Raw genomic sequence first — 4116 nt, 5'->3', positions numbered from 1 at the left:
AAATGGGTCGGCCCTTTAAGCTGGAAAGTGGGACCCACCTGTGTTTTTGGCCCGGCCCACTATCTTGTTGGGCAGGCCCACTTGCTATATGGTGGACCCCACATACTAAATGGGCCGACCCTTTAACGGGAAAGTGGGACCCACCTATGTTTTTGGCCGACCCACTTTCTTGTTGGGCCGACCCATTTGATCTATTGTGGACCCCACGTACTAAATGGGCCGGCCGATAGCAGGAAAGTGGGACCCACATGCTAATTGGGCCGGCCCAATAACTTCTTGGGTCGGCCCGGTTGCTTTAAGGTGGACCCCACTAGTTAAATGGTAGGCCCGATAACAGGAAAGTGGGTCCCACATGTCTTGTGGGCCGGCCCTTTTGCTGTTGATCGGTCAAACGAGTGCATTCGGCCGGCCCACATGCTTAGTGGGCCGGCCCATTAAAGTTTTGACCGATCAACCTTAGAGGTTAGGCCCGGCCCACGTAACTAATGGACCAGCCCGGCTATATAGTTGACCAGGTCAAACTAAGTCGGCTGGCCCGGCCCGCAAACTTAATGGGCGGTCCGCTTAAGACGTGGCGAGGCCACGTGTGGGCCTACCATCTACCACGGGGTTTCAGCTGGTTAACGCCGTTAATCGCCGGTTAACGGCGTACGCCACGTGTCGGTTGCATGACGTCGGCGATCAACGGGCTCCCGGAAACACTTGGGCAACGGTCCGATTTTCCGTGGCGAAAGGGCGCCCAAGCGCGACGGACCGAAAAAATCGTCGTAGGACTTTGCCTGACGCAGTTTCGACAACAGAACCCATATCGTCGGGTTAGGCCCATAGGCGACGAAAAATACCCCTTAGCAGACGATTTTGAGACGTTGTCTATCAGAACTTTTCTTGTAGTGTCAGACGCATGATACACAACACTCGCACACATTGACAGAGCTCACGTACCGGGTCGTCCATTGTCGGGGCAGGCGGCGCCATTTCGTCGAACAGGATGCGGGGCTGCGGCATGCTCTCCTCCGGCACCTGGCGCGTCTTCTGTGTCGCGCCCGGGCAGGAGTCACCGCTTCTAGGCGTCCGGTTGAGGTCGGGAACCGCCGCCCGGTCAACTTCACCGGCGGCAGGTCGGAGGCGAACCGCGACGCCGCGTGGCCCCGCAAGGGAGCGGGAGTTCCGGGCGCAGGCGGGAACTTACCGAGCTGACCGACGAGGCCGGAGGCGCGACGCCGGCGATCCCCTCTCTCTTGACGAGCATGTAGCCCTCCGCTAAGGTCGGATGGAGGGCTACTTGCGCGACGCCGGCTTTGATCTGCATCTGCCAGGCCTGCTGGTTGGCAGCCGCGGCAGTCTTCATCTTCTGGTTCTTGCGCCGCCCGCGACGCTTCGCGGCCTCCATGATTTTATCCTCCGGGGAGAGCACCTTCATTGCCGCCTTCGGCTTTGCCTCCCGGCCGCCGCCGGTGGCGGCCCGCTTTGCTTCCGCCGGAGCTGCAGCCTCCATTGTGGCTATGGTCGTGGCTACGGGGGAGTGTGGGGGCGGCGGCGGGTGCGAGGGTTTGCTCCGCATCCATGGCGGTGGCTGCGGCGGCGAGGACGTCCATCGCTTGTGGACTGCTCGCGCCGGTCTAGTTTGCAATTTCGCGCGGGGGAATGGCCAGTGGCGGGAATAATATGGCCTCCTGCCACTGACGCGCGGTTCCTACGTCTTTTTCGGCGGACACTCCGCCCGACCGCCAAGCGTCCGCGGAGACGCAAACCTGGCGCATATTTGGGCCAGGTTTGCGTCTCCGCGGACGGTTCGATCAGTTTGCGTCGCCCCGCTGGAGCAAATCCCAGACGCATTTCCGGTCACGGCGGACGAAAACGGTCGCTCAGCGACCATTTGCGTCGCGCCGCTGGAGATACCCTGAGTTTACACCCCTAGGTCAATGTGTTTTGTGTTTGTCCGTGTGTTGTTGGTGTTGGCCTGGCTGCAGCCTGGAAGCGCCTACCCATCGCTCGTTAGCGATGGTTTGTAGGCATGATGCCTAAGGCATCGCTTGGATGAAAATTCGTGTGGACCGGCCCATTAGACTATTCACTCGTTGAAAAGAAGCAGTATAATATTTCCTTCAATACGTACAAGATCTTGTGACCCTTGTACATTCCCTGCCACGCAAACGGACAGTTCTTCCATTGCCAATGCATGCAGTCAATGCTTCCAAGCATCCCTGGAGAACCCCTAGCTTCATTTATTGCAAGGATCCTCTGAGTGTCTTCGACAGTGGGTGATCTCAAGTAATAGTCCCCGAACACTGCTATGACGGCCCTGCAGAACCGGTAGAAACAATCAAGGGCGGTGGACTCTGCCATCCGAAGATAGTCATCTGCACTATCACCGGGAGCTCCATACGCCGGCATCCTCATAGCCACTCGTGCACTTCTGCGGTGACGAAAATCCAACCAAACCAAGTGCAATCCGCCTTGCATCTGAAGTAGGGATCAAAGTCTCGGATGGCATACACAATTTGCGAAATAGCTTTCGCTCATCCCGAAACGACGCCGGAAAACACTCTCACCGTGCAATGGATTGTCGGCGAAGTAGTCGGCGTACAACATGCGGTAGCCCTCCATTCGCTGTCTCGGCTTGCACTTCCGGCGACCGGTGCCGACCCACCACGTCGACCGGTTGCCGGTCCGGCGTACATGCTTGCCAAGCAACCGAGGATCATCATGTGCTCGTCGTCTTGGGCCGCCGTCGCCATCTCTTCTTGCATAAGCTCGACGAACATCCGCTCCTCCTCTTCGTCCGAGTCCATGGCCGGCGAGGCAAATGGACGAACACCGACGGGCGTGGTCGAGGCAACCCGAGCCGCGAGCGACGAGGAGCGAGCCAAAGTCGGAAAACAGGCCGGCGGAAGAGCGGCCGGATAGGCCGTCGTCGAAAGACGGCGGAATATAGGCGAGGTGGGGAAGGAGGGACGGCAGATCTCGGGCAACAAGCCGGCGGGGTGGAGCCGGCGGCGAGAGAGATACGAGGGGTGGGGGAGATTTTGAGCGAGGTGGCGGTGGGGTTCGTGTGTCGAGTCACCGACAGATCGGGCCCTTCCCCGCTTTTCACTCGTCCGGAGTCCTTGATAGGTCCCCGGGGGATCGGGGATGGCGTGGGCTCGCCGGATGGATGAAGGTCCAAATCCGGACGAAAACGAGGAACCAGGGGCACGACTGGGCCGAATTTCGCCGTCCGGATGGGAAAAACGTCGCTCGGGGGCCTCTTCGGGGGACGAGTGGAGATGCTCTTAGCGATGGTTTGTAGGCATCGCTTGAAGGAAAATTCGTGTGGACCGGTCCATTAGACTATTCACTCGTTGAAAAGAAGTAGTATCATATTTCCTTCAATACGTACAAGATCTTAGCTCCCAATGCCTCTAACCTTCGTTTGCTGATTTTTGAGTTTTCTGAATCTAAGCAACATTTTAAATTTCTGAATCTGAGCAGTAAACAATTTTGAACAAATTTTGAATCCAAGCAAAATTTCAAATCTAAGCAAAAAACAATTTTGAACTAACTTTGAATCCAAGCAAAATTTCAAATTTCGAATTTTAGGAAAAAAGTTCAAATTCAAAAAAAAATTATAATTTTTTTCGGAAGCAAAATTTGTTCATTTTTTTGCTCAATTTTTTTTTGCTAAAGAAGAATTTTACTAAAATAATAATTTTGTTCGTAACTTTTTTGTTCAGAGATAATATTTGTTAAAAAAAGTTGCTCAATTTTTTATTCATTTTTTAAAAAATGTTAAAATATCAGAAAAAGAAAAAGGCAGAAAAAGGAAAAATAAATCGAATTCAAAAATGTTCAAAAGATAGATAAAGAAAAACAGAAACTTAAAAAACGGTAAAAAGGGACCGAACCAAATGAAGAAACTGAAAAAATCGAAAAGAAACGCACAGATGCTTCGAGAAACTTCCTAAAACTGGAGTCATCCGGCGTTAAATTTTTTTTTTTTTTTTTTTTTTGAGAAAAATCCGGCGTTAAATGGTCCTCGGCCGAATCGTCCCGTTAACGGGCTGGGCGTATTAACCCCTGCTAACGGGCGATGTATAGGATTTCCCCCGCAGCCCAGCGACTTCCCCTTGCTGGTTT

This window comes from Lolium rigidum, chromosome 2, assembly GCF_022539505.1.
Source record: "Lolium rigidum isolate FL_2022 chromosome 2, APGP_CSIRO_Lrig_0.1, whole genome shotgun sequence".
Classification (NCBI taxonomy): Eukaryota; Viridiplantae; Streptophyta; class Magnoliopsida; order Poales; family Poaceae; genus Lolium; species Lolium rigidum.
Note: the sequence above shows the minus strand (reverse complement) of the source record.